This window comes from Oryctolagus cuniculus, chromosome 4 (assembly GCF_964237555.1).
Source record: "Oryctolagus cuniculus chromosome 4, mOryCun1.1, whole genome shotgun sequence".
NCBI classification, from domain to species: Eukaryota; Metazoa; Chordata; class Mammalia; order Lagomorpha; family Leporidae; genus Oryctolagus; species Oryctolagus cuniculus.
Genome location: NC_091435.1, coordinates 89,321,141 through 89,348,819, shown reverse-complemented (window position 1 = coordinate 89,348,819; position 27,679 = coordinate 89,321,141). Strand labels below are relative to the sequence as shown.

The 27,679-nt window shown below is 38.4% G+C and overlaps 1 long non-coding RNA gene across 1 annotated transcript; it reads left to right on the top strand.

Annotated features, from left to right (window-relative positions):
* Positions 1–11,131: 11,131 nt before the first annotated feature.
* Positions 11,132–21,517, top strand: LOC127482916 (uncharacterized). The gene is made up of 3 exons (XR_007908836.2): positions 11,132–11,217; positions 17,290–17,344; positions 17,682–21,517. It is a non-coding gene; the product is annotated as an uncharacterized lncRNA (long non-coding RNA).
* The last annotated feature ends 6,162 nt before the right edge of the window (positions 21,518–27,679 follow it).

The window sequence follows — 27,679 nt, the reverse complement described above, 5'->3', positions numbered from 1 at the left end:
CATCACATTCTGAAATGCAATGTAAATTCCTAATTAAAAATAAGGAAGAGGCCGGCGCCGGGGCTCACTAGGCTAATCCTCCGCCTAGTGGCGCCGGCACACCGGGTTCAAGTCCCGGTCGGGGCGCCGGATTCTGTCCCGGTTGCCCCTCTTCCAGGCCAGCCCTCTGCCGTGGCCAGGGAGTGCAGTGGAGGATGGCCCAAGTGTTTGGGCCCTGCATCCCATGGGAGACCAGGAGAAGCACCTGGCTCCTGCCTTCGGATCAGCGCGGTGAGCTGGCCGCAGCGCACCGGCCGCGGCGGCCATTGGAGGTGAACCAAAGGCGAGGGAGGACCTTTCTCTCTGTCTCTCTCTCTCTCACTGTCCACTCTGCCTGTCAAAAATTAAAAAAAAAAATAAGGAAGAAACATTGGCTATTGAGAAGTGCTACTTAAAAACAATAAATGTGAGTGAGGGAGTGAATGAGAGGGAACAGAGTGATACACTGACAGCCTCTAAAGAGAGCTCTCTAGGATTATTAGCTGATCTAATCTTCCCTGCAACCCTGCGAAGCAGAGGCTCTTGCACTTCAGATGAGGGAAGTGGAGAGCAGGGGCAGACCCCTCACATAATGGGGCCTATTGGGAACTGAAGCAGAAGGCCCAGCTTCTAAGTCCTCACTCTTAATTCTGTAGCTCAACCATTGGGCTAGTGGTACATTCTAGGAAGAAGAGAGAGAAGTGGCAAAGGCCTTGACAAGAGGTGAGACCCAGAGGAGTCTAATATGGCCTTACATAGTGGTGATTAGGAGTGGAAGAGGTAGGTTGGAGGCTGATCATGTAGACCTGTATATAGTTTTATTCTGTAAAATTTTCTAAGTAGGACCGGCACTGTGGCACAGCAGTGTAAAGCCATGGCATGCACCACTGGCATCCTATATAGGTGCCGGTTTGAGTCCCAGACACCATGCTTCTGACCAGTTCCCTGCTAATGTGCCTGAAAAAGCAGAGGGTGGCTGGCCAAAGTTCCTGAGCCCCTGCACCCACATGGGAGACCTAGAAGAAGCTCCTGGCCCCTGGCTTCAGATCAGTTCAGCTTCTGCTATTGTGGCCATTTTGGGGACTGAATCAGCGCATGGAAGACCTCTCTCAATTCTCTCTCTCTCTCTCTCTCTCTCTCTCTGTCTCTACCTCTCTCTGTAACTCTGTCTTTCAAACAAATAAAATAAATGTAAAAAAAATAAAAAGTTTCTAAGTAAAGGAGTAATGTTATCTGGTATTCATTTTTAACTCATTTTTAAATTCATTTTTATCCCTCTGCTATACAGAGGATTTAAGAGGATAAGAATTAGAGAGAAATGATAATGCATTGCTGTCATAGAAGAGACAAGAACTTATAGTGGAGGGCAGGACTTGTGGTACGGCAGGTTAAGCCTCTACTTGCTATGCTGGCATCCCACATTAGAGTCCCAATAATTCTGCTTCCTATCTAGCTTCCTGCTAATGTAACTGGGAAGCCATCAAATGATGGCCCAGGAAATTGGGATCCTGGCACTCATGTGGAAAACCCAAATGGATTTCCTGGTTTTGGCCTTGCCCAGCTCTGGCTGTTGTACTATTTGGGCATGAATCAGCTGATAGAAAATCTCTCTTTTTTCTTTCTTTGTCATTCTGCCTTTCAAATAATGGAACAGATAATTAAAAAAAAAAAAAGAGAGAACAATAGAACCCATAGTGCCTTACATTTGGGTCATTGAGATTTCATAGTGAGACAGTGGGTTAGTGTTTAATTTTAAAGTGAGAAAGAACAGTGTTATTGTTCCCTCCTAGACTTGTAGGTTCTTGAGTTAATGGTACTTGAGTTAGATTCCAATTTTCATTCTACAACTCTTGATTGCCTGATATTTTTCTGTTATTTAACTTATCAGAGCTTTTGTTTCTCAACTTCCAAACATATGCTATAACAGGGTTCTTCTGAAAATTATGTTAAATAATACATGTAAAAATGTATTGTTATGAAACTTAAAAAATGTAAAATATTTGCCCTGAATAAAATGATTGTTGACCTAAAACTGCACAATATGAGTTGTAAATACAGCAAAAATAGACAACTGAGATTACATAAAGCTGAGAAGCTTCTGCACTGCAAAGGAAACATTCGACAAAGGGAAGAGGCAACCGACAGAATGGCAGAAAATATTTGCAAAGTATGAAGCTGATAAAGAGTAACTATCAAGAATATATAAGGAGCCCAAGAAACTCAACAACAACAAAATAAACATTCTAGTCAAGAAATAGGCTAAGAATATGAACAGGCATTTTTCAAAGGATGAAATACATATGGCCAAGAGACACATGAAAAGATGCTCAGGATCACTAGCCATCAGGGAAATGCAAATAAAAACCACAATGAGGCTTCACTCATCCCAGTTATAATGACTATCATCCCAAAATCAAAAGATTATAAATGCTGTTGTGGGTGTGGGGGAAAAAGATACCCAAATACACTGTTGGTGGGAATGTAAACTAGCACAACCATAATGGAAGGCAGTATGGAGATTCTGTAGAAATCTGAAAATAGAATCTACCGTGTGAAACACCCATCCCATTACTGGGAATACATCTAAAGAAAATAAAATCAGCATATGAAAGAGTTATCTATACTCCCAGGTCTATAGAAATTCAATTCACACTAGGTAAGATATAGAATCAACCTAGATGTCCAACAACTGATGACTGGATAATGAAAATGTGGTATACATACAAGACGGAATACTACTCATTCATAAAAAGGATGAAATCTTGTGTTTTGCAATAAATTGGATGCAACTGGAGACCAATATGCTTAGTGAAATAAGCCACAATCAGAGAGACAAAACATTGCCTGTTTTCTCTGATTTATGGTAGCTGATATATACAATACAAAAAAGTCAATGTATAAGTGTGAAATTGACATCTTGTGATTTGATTATTGTTTATGACACTTGTCTATATGCACAACAGTGTTCTTTGTATTTTCTACTTGTAGTTCTCTTTATTTAGAGTAACATTAGACCTGTGGTTATAAAGTGAAAGTATGTTATCACAAAAAATGAAAAGAAAGAAAGTAAAGTATCATTATATCTTAGAATTGTATCTATGAAATATTTAACATCTGCTGTTCTTATATTAGTAAATAAAAATTTATTTAAAAACAAATAACAATAATATGATTCCCACCATGCCATATAGTTTTTTTTGAAGGTGAAGGTAGACTTATAAGATCCCAAATATATTGCCTGTTATGGAGTCAAATGACATAACATAGTGAAAAAAAAATATATGGAAATGCTCTTCACAAATGTGAAACAACAGAAAATCAATCACAAAAACAACATTTTGTTCAGAAATGTTTTTATAAGTAATTATATTTGATAAAATGTCAACTTACTTTTAAAATATAGCCAAAAATAAAGGAAAAATGAAAAGAAAGAGGTACCCCAGATTGAGGAGGACAAATTCTTTCAGGGAAGACGTATCCAAAAAATGTTTAAAATTCACAGCATTTGAGGGGGATGAAGGTGGAAGGGAAGATTGGAAAAAAGTAAGGGCAGCAAAATTGGAGTTAGAAACATGGATCCTTGTCTCATCTTCCCAGCTTTTCATCTGTGGGATTTATGAATGGTGATGAAAAGAATGAATATCTAAGTGCTGTAAGGATGTAACATGTAATACCATACTCCTATGAGGTAGGTAGGTAGGTAGTACTACTGTCCCCATTTTTCAGATGAGGAAATTGAGGCATTAACTAGTTAAGTCACATGCACAAATTATGCAGCCAGCAATTATGTATGAGAAGTCACTTCCTTTCTCAGTTTCTTGAAATAAAATGTGAAAAAATGAAACTTTATTTTATAAGGATTTGTCAAAAGTGCTATAAAGATATAGAGAACATATTATTAACTCCAATAGGTAAACATGTCCTTATATCATTTATGTACATTGCCATAAAAGACATAGGGACTGTCCCCATGTCATTCATAAAAATTTTGGAATTACATATAAATAGGATACAAAGATCAAGGTACTTTAGAGTTTAGTTTTATTAGTGTATGCATCCACCTGTCATTAATAGCCCAAGATTATTTTACAGGTATGTTTAGTTAATGCAAACTTCAGTGTGCATGCTTAGCACAGAGCCATACAATTAGGCACTCTGTGTGTCTTTGTTGCTGAGACTATAACATATCTTAGTAAAACTTAGGTCCCATATCTTCAGCTTTCCCAGCATCCCTCTCATTTTAATGAGCCCATTCCTATGACAGTCAAAAATAGAACACAAAGTTGGAAGATAATTTTTCCATGTTCTCTACTAACTCTCTGAGTGAATTTTGAAAAGTTAGTGTCCTTCTCTGGTTCTTGGTTTCACCATTTATGAAATGAGTGTGTTGGGCCAAGTGACCTTCCATTCTTCCAGTACTGACATCCCAGAATTTTGTGAAATCTAGTTCTAGTGCCCTTTTTCTGTTAGCAGAGTAGTACTTGAACTTACTGCTCAAAATAAATGAGTGCCCAAGAGTTTCTAACAGGACTAGTAGGATAAAAATGAATCATAGGTGGCTCATTCCTATATTTGAAATTGACATGGTTTATGCCTGAATGCAAGCCATATATACTTAACCAGCTCCCAAGTGCTCCACTTGAATTGCTGTACTGAATGCTAATTTGGGACTCTGGCTGTGCAGGGTGAGTCTTGTCTGATTACATCAGCAGGGTGGGCTAGGATGTTCGATTCAGTTCAGAGTAGTTATTCAGCAGTTCAGTGACACATAGAAGGTCATGGACTTCAAAGAGAATGCTGAATGCAGAGATGAAGGCCGGTGCAGAATGGCTGGGTTAATGATCACACTTCATAATTTCATGGTGCGCTGATTCTCCCAGACACAGTGCTCAGCCTGACTCTTACTAGTTTGGCTGTGGACTCAGGAGCTTTCACCCATACAGCCCACCCTGATTCCTCTGAATGTTTAACTAAATATCTTCCTTTGCATAGCCCTTTTTGAATGCAAGGGAACATAATAAGAGAATAATTCTCATACTGTTGTAACATTTTGTTCCATGACTTTCAAAGTACTTTTTGCATTTGTTAGTCCATTTGTTATCTCACTGAACCCCTGAGGTAAGGCAGGTATGATGGGCTAGACCTTAGCGAGAAGGAAAAAAAGTCAGAGGGGAAGATCTTGCCCTGAATCACACCATTACTGATTGGCCAACTTAGTCTCAGCTGGTTTTTTTTTTTTTTTCCTCTCTGTCATAATCCATCAACCTGACAGTGGAGAAAACAGTAGGAAGACTTTGCATCCTTTAGGTACTCTGAAGGAAAGGGTTCAATTTCTGCTTTTATGGGATGGATTTAATACCGTTTCATAATGACCACTTCTACCCCCTTGTGTTATGCCCAACATGGATACTGAATTAGTGCTGATGTAGTTTCCTTTTTTATGTAGTGTTTTCCAAACAGTATTTGTACAGCACTGGAGATTTCTCAGGGGCCTCTGGGAAACTCTCACAGGAGAGAGAGATGGGTAAGGCAGTCTACAGGCTCACTCCCTACTCTAACTAAAACGCCATTACGTTATGCAGTGAGCTTCTTCATCACGTTGTGATCAGAGGGAGCATCAGCCTCTTCAAAGGAGGCACACTCTATTCCAGCAACAAGCTTTAATGAGATGGAAAAGAATATTCTGGACTGGCATCAGTCAGGTCTATGTGAAAGCTCCAACCCACCAGCTATGAATGAATTGGAGCAAACTCTCTGAACCTCGGTTTCCTATTCGGAGAAGTGATAATAGTAGTAGTAGTAGTAGTAATAATAACAACAACAACAACAACAACAATAATCATCTCTGCTGTGTGACTTTGCTGGGGAACTGTAACAAAGTAGAGCAAGGTGGGTTGCTCAGACAACAGAAATCTGTTATCTTGCAGCTCTGGGGGCTGAAAGTCAGAAATCAAGGTGTTAGTCCTTTTGAGGACTGTTCAAGGAAAGTTATTTAGGCCTTTCTCTCTGGCTTTTAGATGACCTTGTCTGCATGTTGCCTCTCATTATCTTGCCTCCACATGTGCCATTCTCATTGTCTGCATGTCCTCTTTTTATAAGTCATGTTAGATTTGATTCACCATACATCAGTCTGATGTCATCATAACTAATTACTTCTGCAGCAATGCTATATCCAAATAAGATGTGTTGGGGTTAAAGACTTCAACACAGGAATTTTTGAGGGTCACAATTCCACAAATAATGCCTTCTTTATAGAATGAGAATTAAATGAGATCATATCCTTAAAGTGTTTTTTACAGAGTACCTAAGACATAATAGTCATTGAACAGTAATCAACATTTTTCACCTTTTTGTATAATGCAATCTGTGTTAACTTTCTTTGTCAAATACTACCTTCTGTTCCTCTTCGCTCTGATCTTTTCTAACTTTTCTTTTTTCCCTTACCCTCCTATGGGGACTTTTCAGGACAACCTAGCTCCCAGATGAATTGCTGAAACTAGGATGAGGTTATGTTGATTCAGGCTTCAGCTTTCTTAAGGAGTGTCCCAGGAATGAGAACCAGACTGCTTCTTTGAGATTGTTTCAGTACCAGTACCTCCATCTCTCTTTTTTAAAAAAATAAGCTGACTGCATTGTCCTCAAATACTACTGTGTCTGAAGGAGGCCCTACTGGCTGCAAGAGTAGTCTTGAATTCAGGTTTGGACATTAGGAAAAGCTTTTGATAAAATGCCTCAGAGAGGTAACATCAAAACTTCTGAGAGAAATTCGTAAACATGTTTGAGCATGAGAGGTGGTTTGAGCAGCAGATGCCAGATTCCAAAGAAAGAACATTTCTGGTGGAACAAAAGTTCACTGGGGCAAACAAAGGAAGGGAAAATACAACTGCATCTTTTTTTTTCAATTCAAGTTTGTCTAAAATCAACAGAAATACCTCCCATCAGTCTTGGGTTAGTCATCCCTCACTTGAAATATGGCTAGCTCCCACAGTAATCTGGCATATCCTCTTGTAACTATGAAATATTATTTGCCAAGAGGATTGCTTTAAAATAACACACTTTAAAAGTTCTATGGGCAGTTATAGGTAGTATTTCTTTTTAAATAGCCACATAGACTTTGGGCTGAAATATGAAAGAGCCCAAAGAGTGGTCAGATCCCAAACCTGCCTCTGATTTGCTTAATATGCCTGACACACAGTAAATGATCAAATAAAACCCTATCATTATGGGTGGGGGAATTGTTTTTTGTTCTTACTGAATACAGGAAGCTGCAGAACAGAGAGTTAGAAGCTGATGCTAGAGTAGATGCATTTTCAAAATAAGAGACCAGGGTCTGGCGCAGTGGCACAGTATGCTAATCCTCTGCCTGCGGTGCCAGCATCCATATGGGTGCCAGTTCTAGTCCTGGCTACTCCTCTTCCAGTCTAGCTCTCTGCTATGGCCTGGGAAAGCAGTAGAAATGTCCCAAGTGCTCGGGCCCCTGTACCTGCATAGGAGACCAGAAGAAGCTCCTGGCTCCTGGCTTCAGATGGGTGCAGCTCCAGCTGTTGCAACCATTTGGGGAGTGAACCAGTGGATGGAAGATTGTTCTCTCTGTCTCTCCCTCTCTCTGTCTGTAACTCTATCTCTAAATAAATAAATAAAATCTTTAAAAAAATAAAATAAGAGACCATATTGAGAAATATAACTGTCCTGACCCTACTCTCAGGCAGCTTTTGAAAAAATTGGGTCCCTGGATCTAGAATTCTTTCTGTAAGCCTGTCCCTGGGAAATTAGACCTTCAAGCCTAAATCTCTGAATATCTATGGGTGGAAACTGAAGCTCTAGAAAGGCAAGAGGAACACTAGATGAAGCGATTGAGTGGGTGGATTTGAGGCTGGAGACTAATGTCTTCATGCAGGAGTGTGAAAGTGTGTGTGTGTGTGTGTATGTGTGAGTGGTTGCACTTGCATGTATTGACCTGGGCTTGGCTAGCTCAGCTGTAGTTTTGAATGTCAAACAGAAGTTCTTAATTCCCTATTGCACGATCAACCACTGTTCTAGTTCCACGATGGTGGTGGTCTTGGGAAACACAGCAGACCTCCCACAAAGGAAAAAAATGAAAACAACATCTAACCCCTCAAGCAGATTTTGTATTTACCGTCTCAAAACATTGGGAAGCAGAAAATATTTTATAGTTTATTATCATTAAGTCCTTGGAACATGCATTATCACTCAGAAGGAATGAAGCTAAATCAACATGAGGAATAATAATATCAATAGTATACAACAATCATGATAGCAATTCCTATTTTCTAACCCACTTTGAAGATAATTTCTCTGTGGAGGTTTTGGAATGTGTTAAGTTACCATTTTGACTCTGGCATTAGCTTTCTTCCTTTGTGCAATACCTTTGATGTATCTGAGCCATGTTTTCTCCTCAGTAAATATGAGGCTCATAGGGCTTACAGAGGGTAGCCCTCATGACTGGTTATTCATAGGTAAAAATTTGGTCAATTGAAAAACTGGAAAAATATTAAATTAGAACACCATTAGGTTTATTTTATAAAAATCTTAAATAATCTTATAGAAATAGCTATGTCACTTTTGACTCCATTTTTGCAAACTAAGACTCTCAACTTAATGCATTAGCCAAATTGCAGCTGGATTTTCGTAAAGAACACTACCAGAAAAACCAATTCAGCATAGTTCACTACACTAGTTAGGGGAGGTATGAAGAAGCATGTCAGATGCTCATGTTGTGGTGCATTGTGTTAAGCCACAACCTGCAATGCAGGCATTCCATATTGGAGTGCTGGTTCAAGTCCTGATTGCTCTGCTTCTGATTCTAGCCCCCTGCTAATGAGCCTTGGAAAGCAGCAGGAGATAGTCCAAGTACTTGGGCCCCTACCACTCACATGATAGACTGTGATGGAATTCCAGGCACCTGGATTTGGTCTGGTCCAGTTCCAGGCTTTGCAGCCATCTGGGGAGTGAAGCAGCAGTTGGAAAATTGCTGTTTCTGTCTCCATGTCTCCATTTCTCTCTCTCTCTCTCTCTCTCTCTCTCTCTCTCTGTGATTGCACATTTCAAATAAATAAAATGTATCTTAAAAAAATAAAAAGGAGTATGGCAGATTAGCTTGAGAGGCAGGACCTGTAAACACCGGTAGGAAAATGAATGAATGTGTAGACTTAGATGATATTTAAGGAGGATGATTCCTCAGATCTGATATTGGGCTCATTTTAAAATCCTGAAGATGGGGTCAGCACTGTGATGTGGTAGGTAAGCCTCTGCCTGTGGTGCCGGCATCCCAAGTGGGCACAGGATCGAGTTCTGGCTGTTTCATTTCTGATCCAGCTCCCTGGCAAAGCAGCAGAAGATGGCCCAAGTACTTGAGCACTTGCACCCATTTGGGTGACCTGGATGAAGCTCTCGGTTCCTGGCTTCAGCCAACCCTGGCCGTGGCGGCCATTTTGGGAGTGAACCAGCAGATGGAAGATTCTCTGCCTCTCTCTGTCTGAAACTCTGCCTCACAAGCAAATAAATGAACCTTAAAAAAAATCCTGAAGACACTGGAGCTGCCTATGACTCTTCCCATAGACAAATCCTTTTGTTCATTTCAGAGGAGTTTTTGAGAATTTATGTTCTCTTTGTTGCACATTTTTCCTCATAGATCAAAGTGATAATTTTCATCCTGGTACCTGTCTACTCAGTAATCACTACTCTGGCTCAGGGAGATTTATGCTATATTTGAAGAAAGTATATTAGTAAGAATAGCCAAGCAGGGTAGTAATAACAGCCACAGAGACTATGAAACAAGGAAAAAGTTATTTAGAAATCTGTACAGCCTTTTACACATGAAGTTCTGAGATTTTAAAACCACTTTTTGTCACTATCTATAAACATTAAATAATAAGTAAAATACATTCCTAATTCTGCCCAGAACTTGGTCCAAGCCATCCTGTTCTTTGTCTATATATATATATATATATAACCCCGTTTGTGGATGTAAGCCCCAGTAAATGCTGGTTGCAATCATTACCATGGGGGAGCACCAGTAGTATGTAATACTACTCAATTCCTATAAAAGACTTTTGAAAGAAAGTGTGGCAGAGTGTATTTTTGTCAAACCTTAGTGCCTCAGGTGAAAATTTATTCTGAATTAAGATGCCTGTACCATGCCTCCAGGGATTCTGATTCTGTAGCTTTGGATAAATATCTGAGCATTGAGTTGATTGGTGCACACTCCAGATCAATCTAATTAAAGAGGCCTGTACATACTGAAGGGAGTACTAATAGGATCTAAAAGCCCAGAATTTCTAGTCAGAGATGTCTAGGTTTAAATCCTAGAGATGGATATTCTCTGCTATTACTATTGGATGAGCTGTTTAGCCTGTTAAACCTCAATTTTTTCAACTATAAAATGTGAATAGTGATGACTTGAAGTGGTGCTATGAAGTTTAAGGGATATAAAATGTACAAAGAACTAGGCCTGGTGACTGCCACAGAATAGGCATAAAATCAATCTTGGCTATTATCTGATATGACTCTATGCCTAAAATCTGGCAACTCTTAAATGCTTTGACATCTTGAAGGTTCCAAATTTATTACTGAGTGAAAAAATTAAGAATATTATTTTCCTCACAGCAACAACAAAGCACCATGGTATATAATGAACTTGTATTACTTGTTTCCAGTCAACTCCACACAACCAAATTGAAGAACAGCAACTTAAGTTGAACATGGAAGCATAATAATTCCTCCGAAAATCTTTATTTCATAGATTGAGTGTCTTTCACCTTTTTGAGACAGCCTTCTGGGAATGTTAACAAATGACTCAAGTGACAGTGCTATGAGGGAATGAATATAATTCAGCCACCTGGGTGGCTTGCCTGGGGACTCAACGACAATACCAATTCTGACTTCTTTACAAGATTGTAGGATTTGAATGAGGAAATGCAAGTAAAGGCAATCTGAAAATTGTGCAACATTCTACAGATAGCAAGATTGTTCTGATGAAGCTCTGTTCTGAATGCCAGAAAAGATAACATGCAAAAGAACTAACAAGCCATTTCACAAAGAAATCCCAGTGCTGTGGACTGGTCATAAGTGTAGTCACATGCCACCCTGTGTTGTGAAACTAGAAGGCTGGCTGTCCACAAGAATGAGGAAGACTGATTCCAGAACCACAGAGGAGGCCCAGATGAAATCATTTTAAAGGTACAGTTTTTTGAAAATATTGGAAGATTCTAAGAAATACCATGTAATGAGAAATTCAAGAAAATGGAGAATTGAAAATTTTTCCAAAGGTTTCAATTAACCTGGTTTTCTTCTAGAAATAAATTTAAAGTAAATATATACTTTTAAAAACTTATATTTTTCAGGTAACAGTTCAATCAAGTAACAAAAAATCCAAAATTATGGAGTACATTGTTTGTTAAATGAAAATTCTAGCTTTCAACGTAGCTATGGGATTTGGATCTCCCAGAGCTATCACACCTGGTTTGTTGAGCAATAAATACCTATAGCACACAAGTCAGATGGGGTTTTAACTGGTGAGTCAAGAGAATTGGGAACATAATCCAAAAGCTGTGTCTTTCTTCCTGTACAGGAAAAACACTTGCTACCCACAAATGATTTAAGCATGATGTGGATAAGAAAGGGGAAGGAAGAAGGAGAAGAGGCCTAGAACTTTGAGAATCTCAGAAATATGTCATTTCCATATACAAATCTTTAGGCAGTTAGGTTCCTCTTTCTGTGTTTTCTGAATACTTAAAATGTATCTGTACACCTCATCTGATATTTGTTGTGGATCTTTTCCACAACAGAGATTGTGCCTTATTTAATTTTGTTGACACTTGATGTCATTGGGTCTAATAGAGATCATCACAGGGCTATGGTTGAGTACAACATAGACTAAGAAGTATCCCAGGTCTAGAAAATACTGCCAGTTGATGGTAGAAAATCTGTGTACTCTTGGAAACTTCTAGAGAAAAAATACTCATTAAATCTTGGCACAATAGTCAGGACTCTTTAAAAATAAAAGGACCATGAAATTTGGTAGGCAGAGCTCAGAGTAGCATCAAGCTCTATAAAAGTCTAAGCTTATCCCTTGAGCCAAAGAGGAGTCATCACATGCTGGCAGCAAGTCAAGGACACTGATCATCCTCACACTTGTCCTACCCAAGAGATAGACAGCAGCACTTTCTAGTAAGAAAGGCAAGCCTCAGCCCTCAAGTTAGCATGTGAAATTCTGGTTTCTGAATCTATGCTTTTTTCAAACTACTTCTACATTTCATTAGGGATCTTATTCAGCCACTTCTCAATTTATAATTTCTTTGATCCACCAGATGATTAGAACTTACTTACTGTTTTTTGTGTATCTGATACCCTTATCCTTTATGTTCTCTGAGACTATTCTCTCTTAGTATGATTTTACTTTATGGGTTGATTTTCTTAGAACTACTTTGTAGGTTTCTCTTCTCAAAAAGCCATGATTCTTTTCTTTTTTTATTTTTTTTTAACTTTTATTTAATGAATATAAATTTCCAAAGTACAGCTTATGGATTACAATGGCTCCCCCCCATAACATCCCTCCCACCCGCAACCCTCCCCTTTCCCTCTCCCTCCCCCCTTCCATTCACATCAAGATTCATTTTCAATTCTCTTTATATACAGAAGATCAGTTTAGCATATATTAAGTAAAGATTTCAACAGTTTGCACCCACATAGAAACACAAAGTGAAAAATACTGTTTGAGTACTAGTTATAGCATTAAATCACACTGTACAGCACATTAAGGACAGAGATCCTACATGAAGAGTAAGTGCACAGTGACTCCTGTTTTGATTATTTTCTATAACTTTGCCTTGGACTCACAACTTTCCCTCTAAACAATTCCCCCTTGAGCGATCTAATATACCTTTCATATTTTAACCACATCACTGCTCAAGAAGTGCCTTCACAATACCCATGTCTGGTCCTGACATGTACTTTAATATCAATTTTCCAAATGCATATAAGATATCTTTTCTAAGATGTTCCATCATTAACTCTTGCCTCTTTTGCTCTTGCATTCCTCAACCTTTACACATTTAGAACGTGTCTCCATTTGTCTGGTATTCATTTTTTTTTCTTGAGTTAACTTATATGGCTAACATAATTAAAATAAAATGTTCAGGAATCAAACAAAATTTTTACATTTAGTTTGAAATTTTCCATCAAACAAAATCCATAATTTGTCTAATGTTCTTACACTGTACATTTTCTATTACTTTTGTGTTCAATTTCTAACGCTCCATATTAAAAATAATATTCATATTTAAAATTCAGTTTCCAATATTGAAATTCTAAGGAAGTCCTTTCCTAGTTCAGGATTTGCATGGCCATTGTTGTAATAGACAAAGAGAAGACCTAGAGTATCAGAATGCAAATTCTAGAACCTATTACTAATAAAAATTGTTTCATGTTCTGCTTTAAATTATTGTCTTTCTAACTGGATTTGAGCTCCTGGAAAGAAATACTGATATTTTATCCACTTTTTGCATTTCTTTAACACAGTGTCTGATATTTTGTGTATATTCAATAAGTATTATTTCAAGTTGTGGCCTTTTTACATAAAGTATATCAAAGCAGGACAGTGAGACGTTGTTTACATAGACAAGACATGGGAATCTATACTTTTCATAAGCTTCTGGTGGGAGGTAAAGGATCAAAATCACTGTCCATGGCATCTACACAAGAAAATAGAAAAACTAGATCCAAAAGAACTATCTACTAAAGAAAATACTACAGTGGTCACATGTGGTGGAGTAGGTAGGCCCCTTTAACTCTTTGCTTTGGTATTGTGAATCTTACTAAAAGTTGCTGGAAAATGACTGATGGTTAAGAGATAGAAACCAGAGAGAATTTGACCCAGAAGTCATGTTTTCTGCTGGCGTCCTGATACAGCCCTTAAAGTGCCCTTTCTGAGCTCTTTGCTGTTGGAATTCTTCCAGCAGAGATTGGGCAACTGCAGGTCAAGGAAGATGTAGGGGGAGAAGTTAAGTCTTCAATAGCATTGCACTGCTGGTCTTTAGTTTTTACTTAAGTATTATACTCTCCCCAATTACTATCTTTTTTTAAATATAAGCTGTGTTATATATTTACTTATTTGCTCAGTACATGTAAGTTGAGTACTGAGCAAGGAGCTCCATATATGCAGTTATAGCAAATTCTTTCATAGCATTTCAATAAATTGAACAGAATTATTTATGAAAAGGTGTTCTTTAAGCCCCCCTAAAGGACTATGAAGTAGGTATTGCTGCAAATTTTATTCTATAGTGGGTAAACTGAAGCCCAAGAATATTCAACTGGTAGGTGGAAGAGCTGAGGAATGAATGAACAAAGTTTGATTTCAGATTGCACGCTCATAATCTTTAGATCATATTACAACTTTGTGCTTTTTGATAGCCATGTGAAAATAGGATTACTTTTCCTGTATTATAGGTCAGAAACTGAGGTGTAGAGCTGTATGTTATATGCAGTTGGTCAGTGCAGAGCCTTCTCTAGCTTCCCTGTTGTCCCTGCCTGATTCTAGTTCTCATCCTTCCATCACTGAAATCCTGCAAAGGCTTTTTGTCTCTACCTCTGACCTCTCTCCTTCCCACTCATATTTCATATTTCCCTATTATATTATCTAAGACTCGTCATTGGATCCTTCTACTCTGTGTGATCATGTTTGAATGTGTCAAGCACCTACAATTTTACATAACCCACTTCCCTCACCTTGCTCATTCTTTCCTCTCACTCTTTAAAATATAGATTTGGGGGTAGGTGCTTGGTCTAAGGGTTAAGATGCCCATGTCCTATTTTGAAGTGCGTGGATTGAATATTTGGTGCTGGCTCATCACTACAGCTTCATGCTAATAGAGACCTTGGGAGGCAGTAGTGATGCCTCAAGATGTTAGAGTTCTACCACCTCTGTAAGAGATTGATACCTATGTAAGAACTGATATCTGGACTCCTCACATGTGCCCTGGTTCAGCTTTGGCCATTGTGCATATTTGGGGAGCTAGCCAGTGGGTGGGAACTCTGTCTTTCTGTGTCTCAGACTCTATCTCTGTGTATGTACCTTATCAAATAAATAATAATTAAAAATATGCATAAAATAAAGATTTTATTCCCATTAAGTTTATTGCTTATTATTCTACTCATTTTTTTTTTTTTTTTAGTTTTGCCTCCTAAAATAGAAACCATAATGTGTCCTTATTAGGGAATATATTCAGTGCCCACAGTAGGGAATATATTCAGTTTGCATTGTCTTCAAATTTATAACTTTCTTCCTTTTTTTTTTTTTTTTTTGACAGGCAGAGTGGACAGTGAGAGAGAGAGAGACAGAGAGGAAGGTCTTCCTTTTTCCCTTGGTTCACCCCCCACAGTGGCTGCTGCGGCCGGTGCGCTGTGGCCTGCGCACCATGCTGATCCGAAGCCAGGAGCCAGGTGCTTCTCCTGGTCTCCCATGTGGGTGCAGGGCCCAAGGACTTGGGCTATCCTCCACTGTACTCTTGGGCCACAGCAGAGAGCTGGACAGGAAGAGTAGTGACCGGGACAGAACCGGCACCCCAATCAGGACTAGAACCCAGGGTACAGGCGCAAATTTATAACTTTCTTTTTCTGTGTATCCCCAACCTTCATATTGGACCTGTGTTGTCATTCTCTTTAATCTGTTCTTCCTCTACAGGACACAATTACCATGTTGATTCAGAACCTCATCACTCTCAGATGAATTACTTCTGTTTTCTTGATTACTATATTGTCAATCATGTCTCCCTAAAATTTGCTCTCAGCAACTGTGTTAAAATTATATTTAAGTTAAAAGATGAAGTTAAAAATATTTGGCCTGGTAGGCCTTGAAAGCTAGGCTGAGGATTTGGATACAGGAAAAATTTATGTAGGATGCAATATATTGTGAAGACTCAAGCTTGCTTTCGTCTGTACCGTATGATTTAAGATTGTATTATCACCCATAGAAGATCAAAAGTGCTTAAGATAAGAGCAGAAAAAGTGTTTGCTGCTATATCGTCATTGATTTCTAATCCCAGATGTGCCTTTGGAAAATGTTAATGGGAAATGCCAATGGGAACAGAGGAGAATGATACAAATCATAGAGTGGTGACAGAGAGCTGTAAGCCTGTGCCTCGAATGTGGATGGGGTGACCTTTATAAATGATTATGGGTTCTGGCTCTTATGATAGGAAGTCCCTATAAGCCACTCAGCAGCTGGAATGGATTGCAATGGGGAAAATTTTGTCAAGTTTCTTTATCACATTTCTAATCTGCTAAATTTTGTTTCTGTTTCAGTATGGCAGTATCTACATGGCTATCTCTGTGTCCACAAAGTAGATCTTGATACACTTTCCAGGTTACACTACTCACACTATCCATACAAAATGACTTTTTGTATTTTTAATGTTCATTTTTCATTTCTTATGTTACAACAATGCCTATGTTATAGCTTTTGAAATGAGCCTATAGTTCTTGGGTGTTCTGGGGTTGTTATCATTGTTGTGTTATTATTTTTAGTCTATCAATCAGAGAAGTTTCCATTGGTCTTTTTTTTTTTTTTTTTTTTTTTTTTTTTTTTTTTTTTTTTGACAGGCAGAGTGGATAGCGAGAGAGAGAGACAGAGAGAAAGGTTTTCCTTTTACCGTTGGTTCACCCTCCAATGGCTGCCATGGCTGGTGCGCTGCGGCCGGCGCACCACGCTGATCTGAAGACAGGAGCCAGGTTCTTCTCCTGGTCTCCCATAGGGTGCTTGGCCCAAGCACTTGGGCCATCCTCCACTGCCTTCCCAGGCCACAGCAGAGAGCTGGCCTGGAAGAGGGACAACTGGGAAAGAATCCAACGCCCCCACTGGGACTAGAACCCGGTGTGCCAGCGCCGCTAGGTGGAGGATTAGCCTAGTGAGCCATGGCACCGGACCCATTGGTCTATTTTCAAATTTACTCTTTCTTTCCTCAGTCACATGCAGCCTTCCAATAAACACCATGTATTTCTTATTTCTGTTTTTGCATTTTACATTTCCAGTATTTGCATTTAATTCTTAGATTTTCCAAATATCTTCTTACATTACCATGCATCTATTATTGTGTGTTGTTTGCTGTTTTCATTTTAGCCCTAACACATCATTAATACTTGTTACTTTATGTTCCCTGCCTGAAAATTCCAACACCTTTGTCAAAACTAAGTCTGATTCCGATACTTGCTTTATCTCTTTAGCTTTTGTATTTTTGTTTTTTTGTCTTTCAGCAGGTCTTCTAACTTTTGTTTAAAGTTGAATATAACATGACAGGCAGTAGGAATTGCGGTAAGTAGGACTTTCGTGTAAAGATTCATGCTAATCTGTCTAGGAGTTGGGTTCTTTTAATCTGACTATTTTTGTGGGTACTGGTGGCTTTCAATGGTTGTAGTGTCATTGTTTTTGTCCCCTTTCTAGACTTTGGGCTTTCCTAAGTAATTTCCTTAGGAGAAAGTCTGTCTTCCAGCACTTTCAGCTGCATTCTGAGGTTATTATACAGATGGCTATTAATGTGGTAGAAAGTGTGGAAGATGGGAAGCATTGTGTATTATTTTTTTAAAAAATATTTATTTGAAAGTCAGAGTTACAGACAGAGAGATCTTTCACCCACCGGTTCATTTCCCAGGTGGCTGCACCTGCCAGGGCTGAGTCAGGCTGAAGACAGGATCCAGGAGTTTCATCCAGATCCAGCTCTCCCACATGGAAGGCAGGAGCCCAAACACTTGAGCCGTCTTCCGCTGCTTTTCCCAGGCCAATAGCAGGGAGCTGTTTTGCAAGTGGAGCAGCTGGGACAGGAACCAGCACCCACATGGGTGGCTTCGTAAGAATTTCTTCCATTAAATAACCCCCAACCTTCAATTGACAGAGGAAAGGTAGATGGCTCTGGATTTGGAGAAATGTCCTTCCTGCAAATGGAATAAGCCTATCTTAAATTATTTTGTCCACGGAGAGCAGGCCATTGTTAGGAAGGATGCTTGTGTGTTTCACACTGAGACTGTCCGTCCCTCTGCCAGTGCAATGAGAGATTCTTCAGTGTAAGAAGCTGGTGAGAAAAACACAGAAAAGCCAAGGATACTACTAGAAGCATTCTTCAAGATTTTCTCATTTTCATTCTTGTCTATACATAGCCTCCATCAATCCATCAAAATCCCCATTTAAATGTTCTTGTCAGTTTATGGCTCTAATAACTTTAGTTCCAAGTAAGCAGATCTTGGCTTTGTCCCTCTGAATTTCTCCCTCCACGGTGACACTTTACCCTGTAATTGCACTTCTCTGATGGGTCCAAGAAAAGACATTGATTTTCAATTTGCTCAATGCTTTCTCATTGTAAAAATAGGTGTGTTGATTTCCAAGCTCTTAATATTGTTGAAGCTGAAACAAGAACTCTGAATCCCTCTTGAACAGTCTAACATCACTGGATGTGGACTGGTGTTACAAAGTGAAATGTATGTTTTATACTTTATTTAACTTTGCATTCAGTTTTGTGCTAAGCAGAGTAGAATTGAGACTTGAAAGACTGCAAAGAATTAGTGTTGTGTCAACAGAAAGTGACAAACTGTTCCATACATCAGGAAAATGGCACACTTCAGTAAATCAGAAGAATCAGGGAATATTACTAAGTGTAATAGTTTCCTAAATAACAGAGGAGATTTGTACAATGCAAAAGCATAATAATGTTTTTCAGTGTTAGATGAGTGTACTTGTGTTCTTCAATAAAATTATAACCTTAGACACAGCATGCTATTATTCACACTACTGAAGAATGTGAAACTCAAAAGAGAAACCTATAAATTTTCATTCAAACAATAGCACCACACACCTAATTTATATGTCTACTCATTTCCAAACACTTGATTTTACACAGCTGCCTGGAGTTTTGGCAGACAGCCTTGGAAAGGCAGCCCGAATAAGGAGAAGGCAAGTCTATTTAACCCAGCCCATTCTGATTTTAAGCGTTCAAGAGCAAATATCTCTAGTGTTCAGGCAACAGAGTTGGGAGGAGAGAACCATGGATGAGAGAAAAAAAATTCACCATGACTGAAGCTAGACTCTGTGTTATAATTCCAGGTTTATTATTTTTTAGTTCTAATAGGTGGATTAAAAAGCAAGCCAGATAGTAAGAGGGAAAAGGAATTTTCTCCATTTACTGCTAGGTTCATGACCAAGGCTCCAGTCACAGAAGCAGACAAATATGAGAAAAGCACATGAACTTCTCTCAAATAAATTTTGTGTGACATGGGGGCCTTAAAAAATGAGGATGCCTCAAAATTGGTAAATATGTGCATTTGTAGGCTTAAGTTTGACAAGGAGTAGAAAGCCATGCTGAAATATGATTGGACAAAGGGAGTGTAACCTAAAGGCAAAAAGTTGGGCAGGGGAGGATTTCGATAAGGTCTGTGTGCTCGAATTCTTCCTTGTGTTCACATTGTCAGAGAAAGGGCGTTCCTTTCCTCTGGGTATAGAAGGGTTCCTATATAACGAAGGTCATGTGACATTAGAAGAAAGTCAATTATTCCATTGCCTGTTTTGGAGAAGGGCAGGAGAAGGTAAGCAAGATCTTCCTGTTTCAGTTGTCTTCCTAAGTTCCAAGTTGCCATATTTTGAGGTAGCATGTCTGGAACCACATCACTTGGAAGAAAAGCTTGGACAGTCTGAGAAGTGACTCCTTACTCCATCCTGGCTGCATTTCTGGGATAGAATTCTCAGAGTTGTTGAGGTGTGTTCTAGGGCAAGAGTGCTAAGCAATCCTTTTCCAAGACTTGAGGGGCACCAAAGTCTGATGTAGTTTTAGGAGATATAAACTCTTGGCTGGAGGAAGAAATTTAGGGGCAAATCTAAATTTTCTCGGAGAGAATTTTTTTTTTTCAGTATAAAGCAAGAACTCATGTCATAGATGTTGGAAATATCCCATGTCTTTTGTAGTTAAACCTTAAGTTCAAGAAATAATTGTGCTATTTAACCTAGGAAAGAAGTGTGTTATGGAAAGAGTCTTGAATGAAACTTAAGAAAGACCCATGCAACATTCAACCATTTTGATAAACACCAGATGCTGGCATGAGATAAGTGCTTGTATGCTGCCTTCTAGTGATCACAAATATTTGCTTGCTGAAGGTTAATCCCTATGTGACTAATGGGCTAATTTTACCTTTACATATCATTTAGTTTTTGTTGTTGTTGTTGTTGTAGCAGTTATCAAACTTTGTAAAGTTGATTATGACTGTATTCATTCTTTTGTGTTTCTTATTTTATTAAACATGATTTTTGTCATATTTATACATATTTTTATGTATGGTATAGTTTGTTCATTTTTTGTTGTTATGTTCTTTATAATGTGAATACACCGTGATTTAGTTTATCTGCCTCTTATTGAAAGGTATCTATCTATTGCAAACCACATCAAAATGCATATTTTTTTGACATGCAGAGTGGACAGTGAGAGAGAGAGAGAGAGAGAGAGAGAGGAAGGTCTTCCTTTTCCATTGGTTCACCCTGCAATGGCGGCTGCGGCCAGTGTGCTGTGGCCGGCACACCGCGCTGATCTGAAGCAAGGAGCCAGGTGCTTCTCCAGGTCTCCCATGTGGGCACAGAGCCCAAGGACTTGGTTCATCCTCCACTGCACTCCTGGGCCACAGCAGAGAGCTGGACTGGAAGAGGAGCAACCAGGACAGACTCTGGCACCCCGACCGTGACTAGAACCCAGGGTGCTGGAGCCATAGGCAGAGGATTAGCCTATTGAGCTGCGGCGCTGGCCAAAATGCATATTTTTATATGTGTACTTTCACTCAATTTCTTAAATCCTATTTTTACCTGCCTTTGTGCAAATAAATGAAGACCACAAAAAGAAATGCAAAGCTGTTTACTCAAAATTATTATAGCAAGTGAGTCAGAAACAGAGTGCAGAGACTCAAGGCAAATAGAGAATGGGAAATCTTTAAAATGGAAGAAATGCGGATCCGGCTCAAAAGCCCATGAGAGTATTTCAGGAATGGAAAGCCAAGACACTCTGCGAAAAAAAAAAAAAAAAAAAAAAAAACCCTAAATGAAAGATCTCCATGAGTGAGATCCCAGTGGAAAGAACGGGTCATCAAAGAAGGAGGTACCTTTCTCTGAAGGGAGGAGAGAACTTCCACTTTGACCATGCCCTTGTCTAAATATGATCAGAGTCAGTGAACTCAGGGGGCTTCCATAGCCTTGGCAGCTCATGACAAGAGCCTAGGGTGATTACTGATGCCATAAACAAGAGTGTCAATTGGTAAAGTCAACAACATGAGTCACTGTGCACTTACTCCTCGTGTAGGATCTCTGTCCTTAGTGTGCTGTACATTGTGATTTAATGTTATAACTAGTACTCAAACAGTATTTTTCACTTTATGTTTCTGTGTGGGAGCAAACTGTTAAATCTTTACTTAATGTATGCTAAACTGATCTTCTGTATATAAAGAGATCGAAAATGAATCTTGATGTGAATGGAAGGGGAGAGGGAGTAGGGAAGGGGAGGGTTGCGGGTGGGAGGGACGTTATGGGGGGGAAGCCATTGTAATCCATAAGCTGTACTCTGGAAATTTATATTCATTAAATAAAAGTTAAAAAAAATAAAATGGGAGAAATGGAATATTATAGCTATGCCTACAGGTAAGGTCACAAGTAAGTTTTACATATTCTAATTAGAAGCCAGGCATCCTATATGATTGATTGGGGGAGGGGGGAAACTTAGCTTTTTCTGATTTTTCCTAAGTTGGAACTGGTAGCAAAAACTGGACAACTTCAGTCTTGGCTATTTTTGGGGTGATTGTTATATAGAGTATGGTTTAGTTCCTTCGATTGTTATTGGAGGTAGCAATGTGGCTTACTTCAGCAGGTTGGCTTCCCTGTCTATTTAACTGTAGATGGTGGGATTCCTTTCCTGGACAGGTGTTTCAGGTTGTGGGTCAGAGTTTGATTTTTAGTTATGGTCTGGCCATTGCCCATTTGTGTATCCAGTTTCTCTCTTTTTTTTTTTTTTATGATTTTTGTCAGGTCATCTCACATCCCTGAGCCTCAGAAGATAATTAAATCTACTTCATATAATTTCTATGAAAGCTGGATAATAACGTATCTGACACTCATTGCTTGTTTACTTGCATATTCTCTCCTCTTTATACCTCTTCCAATTTGAAAGATACTTGACAGTGCCAATCAGTGAACTTTATGCTTGAGTGTGGATAGATTATTATAAAAAATTGGAGTAGCTATCCTCATGTTCTTTTGATCCTGAGAGTCTATAGCAATGCTATTAATTATAGTACCTTTGTGTTCCTCCAAAGGATAATAGTTCTTATATAAATTAATAAATTTGCCAAAGTTCACACAGCTAGTAGGCGGAAGAAGTAAGACATGGCTGCCAGATTCCAGAGCACATGGTTTTTAATTTCCCACTTTCTGTCCTATATCTAAATGTCTCACAATGTATTAGAGCTGTTTTTGTAATATACCAGATTATATGAAGGGTTATTATGTACTGGTTGAAAACAACAGCAACAAAGAACCATGTTTAAAGATTTAGAGAATAAATACAAGTTTATAATATAATAAACTTATTAGTTTTTTGGTTACACTTAATAATGAAAATTCTATTTTATACATATCCATTGTAATAAAGAGAAGCAAATGAAATACACAGTAAATTATGAATAAAGCTATTGCAGTTATCATTAATGCTTACTGCTTGGAAAGATTCCTGTCTTCCCCCTACCATTTTCTGAAACAATGATTGTGGTTGTTTACTTTGCAAAAATCTGATTTTGCCTTATTTCATTCAATCACAGTTTCAGGGCCTCAATTTTCTTTTTTTTTTAAATAAACTAAATTTTCTCTTCTTAGGCACAGATTCTTCCTTTTTAAAGGAGTTATTTAATTTATTTGAAAAGCAGAGTTACAAAGAAACAGAAGGATCATCCATCTGCTGTTTTACCTCACATATGGCTGCAACAGCCAGGGCTGGGCCATGTCAAAGCCAGGAGCCTGGAGCTCTATCTGGATCTCCCACGCGGGTACCAGGGGGGCCAAGTACTTGGACCATGTTCTGCTGCTTTCTTAGGCACATTCTCAAGGAGCTTGATTGGAAGTGGAACAGCCAGGACTCAAACCAGTGCTCATATGGGATGCCTGCTGCAGCAAAATGCAAGGTCTTAGATGCATAATTTATTTTTGTATCGCTTATTTACTCAAAATAAACATGAAAGATAGGATTTTTCTTAATAAAATATGTTTGAAAGATTGATGGTATGGTGTAGCCGGTAAAGCCTCTGCCTGCAGTGCTGGCATCTGTATAGGCGCCGGTTCGAGTCCTGGTTGCTCCACTTCCTGTATAGCTCTCTGGTATGGCCTGGGAAAGCAGCAGAAGATAGCTCAAAGTCCTTGGGCTTGTGCACTGATGTGGGAGACCCAGAAGAAGCTCCTGGCTTCTAGCTTCAGATCAGCTCAGCTCTGGCCATTGCAGCTATTTGGTGAGTGAACCAGCAGATGGAAGACCTCTCTCTCACTCTCCATCTCTCTCTGCTTCTGCCTCTCTGTAACTCTGCCTTTCAAATAAATAAATAAATCTTAAAAATAATAAAATAAAATGTTTGATATTTATTAAGATACTATTAAAATTAAATGGAAAAAGAAAATATTACTCTCACCTTTTTATGCTATTAATATTTCCTAGAAGAAGTTTAGGAAATATTATAATAAAGCTACAGACACTACTGTTAGCATTAGTGACAATTGGAATGAATTGACATTTATTAATCTTACCATGCTTGCTATAGCTAAGATTTTTTTCTTTATCTGACCATTTTGTCACAGAGAAATTAGTTTTTAAAAATAAGGCTAAACTGATAAGAAGGAGGATTTCTATGGCTTTACATAGTTTACCTGGAATGTCTACTTATTCATGTTTTCAACACAGAGTGGTACTGGAATTATCTGATACTCCTATCACTGAGGGTTTTCTTCACCTCATCACTTTTAGGAAATGATTGCGGGCTTACCTGATAGAGAAATTACAGCACCAAGGATTATGGAAACCTTTGTGCAGCCTACTAAATTTTGCGAACTTGTGACTATCCTTTCAGAGAATCCCAGGCCAGCTTCTGTCCTGCTCCTTGAATCAGGCAGGCTGATTACAGTCACCTTTATAGAAAGTCTGGCAGAAATGACTGCTCAGAGAGGTAGTGTGCTCTACATTGGCATTCTACTTCTGAACGTTTTAATCTGATGAGATTTATAATTCATTGTTACTCATTGATATAGAGTCAAATGTTTAACTGAAAGGAATAGAGCAGAAATATAGCTTAATTTTATCTAGTTTTGTAGAAATGTATGAAATGATGTGAGCTTCATTTTGACCTCCTTTAGGTATACAATGTCATTGAAACAGGCATTTATATAATAGGAATGAGAGTTAATTAGGATGCTGTCATATAATGCCATCTAAGTGGGACATAGTATTTTCATACAAACAGTAATAAAAAAACTGAAACTTGGGGCCAGCACTGTTGCATAGTAGGCTAAGCCTCCACCTGCAGTGCCAGCATCCCATATGGGCGCTGATTTGTGTCCTGGATACTCCTCTTCTGATTCAGCTCTATGCCTATGACTTGGGAAAGCAACGGAAAATGGCCCAGGTGCTTCAGCCGCTGCACCCACAAGGGAGACCTAGAAAAAACTCCTGGCTCCTGGCTTCAGGCTGGCCCAGTCCCGGCCATTGCGGCCATTTGGGGAGTGAATGAGTGGATGGAACATTTCTATCTCTCCCACTCTGTGTCTGTAACTCTGCCTTTCAAATAAATAAATACAAATCTTAAAAAAAAAAAAAAATACCACCTTAAAGGGAGACCTTAATGGAGTTCCAGTCTTCTGGCTTCATCCTGGCCCAACATGTGGTGGGTAGTTGGGGAGTGAAGAATATAGAAACTGATGAAATAAAAGCATATACATTGCTGAGAGGATCAAAAAAGTCAAATGTTAGTGGTTAGAAAAGACTAACACAATTGTTAATCTTCGGTGGTATTATCAAGGGAAGACAGCCAGAAGGAAATAGATTTATTTTTTTCAGTAGAATCATGGGAAAGAGAGAGTGCAGATAAATGAAGACAATATTGTTACATGGATAATGCTTCGGCAAATGCAGATTAACAAATGTTGTATGTGTTTCTACAAAGCAGTCGTTTATGAATGATCCATTTTTCCCATAGCTATTTAGTATACCAGCTCAATTTTCTTTATGAGACCCCTCATGAAATTCTCAATTGCTTCTATAAAACAGTGCGTTTTTCTCTTCTGAGAGTGTTCTAATATATAACACAGAACACAATCTCTTCTTCTTTGCAACTCTACTTTAAAAAAAGTCACACAGAAATTTCCCAACTTTCTTTCAAGTGAATTGAACTGGAACACTTGAATTTCTTTCTATGTTTACAGTAGGCAAGAGAATGTGATTTATTGTTCAGACATGTCTTATGACTTATAATGAGACTGAGCAAGAATAAAGACACATAAAAATGTCTATATTTATTTTCATGCCCAAAGAATGCAAAGCATAAAAACACTTGTCACTGAAATCTTTAAATAATAAAAAATAAACTAACTATCTGTATTTTGAGTAAAGGAATTTGCTAGACCTTATTCATGAATTTTGGAGGATGTTATAATTTAAGTATTCCAGACTTTGAAACTGGGCAGCAAAATAATGGAAAGACATGATAATACAATAATAAACTCTGTTATCCTGTCTTAAAAGTTTTCTTATTGTTGTCCAATCAGATATATATATATATATATATATTATTCTAGCCACTCCCCCAAATATTTTGGTCTCCTTTCTTATGATTACCTACTGACACTACTTATTAGGACCTGAAAGCAATCAGACTATCCCTTGCTCCCTCAAAATATCCCTGATGTCCCTAGGATATCTTTGCTCAAGCTGTTATCTTTTCATGATGAAACCATAAACACCTTTCAATACTCCTGCAGTCTTTTCTAAATTGCCTAAAAGGATGTGATCTCTTTCAGTTCTTCACAACCTGATAGCATGTTTCTTATATTTATTTTAACAACTTAGAATCATCATTCATGCAATGTTCAAATTTTGGAATTCTAAGGGTTGGATTATGTCTTCAAAACATTTATATCCTTGTTAAATGCCATGACTGTAACACAATTATACAAAATTGCTTGGAATTAAAGAGATGGGAAGAGCCAGTGCTATGGCATAGCAGGCTAAGTTTCCACCTGCAGCACTGGCATCTCATATGGGTGCCAGTTTGTGTCCTGGCTGCTCTTCTTCCAATCCAGCTCTCTGATGTGGCCTGGGAAAGCAGTAGAAAATGGCCCAACTTCTTGAACTCCTGCACCCATGTAGGAGACCCAAAAGAAGCTCCTGGCTTCTGGCTTTGGATTGGCCCAGCTCTGGCCGTTGTGGCATTTGGGGAGTGAACCAGTGGCTGGAAGACCTTTCTGTCTGTCTGTCTCTCTCTCTGTTTCTAACTGTACTTCTCAAATAAATAAATAAAATCTAAAAAAAAATCATGCAGGGGTGGGTAACATCTCGTCTGTGGACCAGATGAGGCTCACAGAATCATTTGGCTTGGCCTTGTCAAAGCAACTGCAGGTGGGACTCAAATTTCAGTGACAATGTAACAGACAAATTTTAAGTTGACAATTTCATATGGCAATGACATGAATGATGTTATAAATATTCAAATGAAAAAAGCTTGCCCACCATGTAGGAAGAAAGACAATGGTGAAATACTATGTCAAAATGAAAGGAAGGTGAGGGGGTGTTTCTGAAGTGCAGGGGAGAGAATGAGATATAGGAGAGTTACGGGGTCTTTGGATGCTCTTGTGTCCATCACACTATTTAATAGAGTTGCCAAAACATGGATTTCAGGGAATGATGACCTTGATTGGAAACACATCCATTTCTGCAAACTAAGTTGCTTATTTTTTATCTTTTGAAGTAGGCAATATAGTTTTTCTTTAATATATTCTGTGGCTATGAGCTTACTAAAGTAGTTACAAAAGGATGTTCAATAATTTTAGAAAGTTTGGTTTTCATTCAATGCCCAGTTCTTGAAGCAGCAATTTACTTTATGTGGATGAGATTTTTCTTAGTAAAATCTATACAGAACAAACAGATATGTAAGAATAAAAATAATTATGAGAAGATAGTTAACATCTATCGAATTTCTTAGCAATCAAGCATTGCAGTAATCATTTCAGACAAATATGTCATTCATCCTTACAATAATTCTGTTATTATCTTTGATTTTGAGATCAGGAAACTGAAGCATTGGAGGTTTAAACAACTCACCCTTTGATTACACTCCTGGTAAGTGTTGATGCTGGAACTCAAATCCAAGTCTCTGAAAATCAGACTTGGTGCTCTTAATTCCTCTACTGTATTACTTTTCCAGAGGCAAATGAGGAGATTAATTGACTTTATCCTAGAAGAGTACAGTGAAAGTATGAAAGTACCTCTTAGATAACCCATTTCTTTCTCTGAAAAACTTGGCTAGCATGAAGTGAGCAGTATAGTCAGAGACTTTATATTAAAATACCATAATTTCCATTTATAAGTATCAAATTATAAACATT